We start from the raw sequence: 549 nt of genomic DNA, 5'->3' as shown, positions 1-549 counted from the left end.
GCGGCGATAAGGAAATAATGAAAATAAAATCAACGATAATAACAATAGACTGTAACATATCAACAATGAACCAAAAAAGAAAAGAAAAAAAATCTATTTGGCTGTGTTTCTGTGCTGATATTTTATCCTTAAGAAAATAACAATTTTACAGATTTATCACGTTAGAAAATGGGATGCTGGTTTTTAGCACAGACTCTCACAAATTTTCGTCCGTAACGTTATATCGTTATATAACGATATAACGTTATAAAATAAAGGGAATCACCCATGGCACCTGCACCTATTGAATCGATGAATTAAATGAGTCTATATATAATATCATGATGTAAGATAATGTAAAAATGTACTAAATAATGTGAAAGATGAATACTCAAATGGTGTGGTGGACAGCAGAGCTAGATAGATCTCAAAGAAAATGGTTAATATTCCACTAAAAGGGGTAACTTGTACTTTTAGGGCGTTGCGTTCTTGTCTATGTTATACTCAACCAGTCGATGAATGAGAAACGCATTTGTAAATGAAGTAGCGGAGACTTAAAAGAACATAAAC

The sequence above is a fragment of the Penaeus monodon genome, chromosome 31 (genome assembly GCF_015228065.2).
Source record: "Penaeus monodon isolate SGIC_2016 chromosome 31, NSTDA_Pmon_1, whole genome shotgun sequence".
Classification (NCBI taxonomy): domain Eukaryota; kingdom Metazoa; phylum Arthropoda; class Malacostraca; order Decapoda; family Penaeidae; genus Penaeus; species Penaeus monodon.
This window is presented reverse-complemented; position numbering follows the sequence as displayed.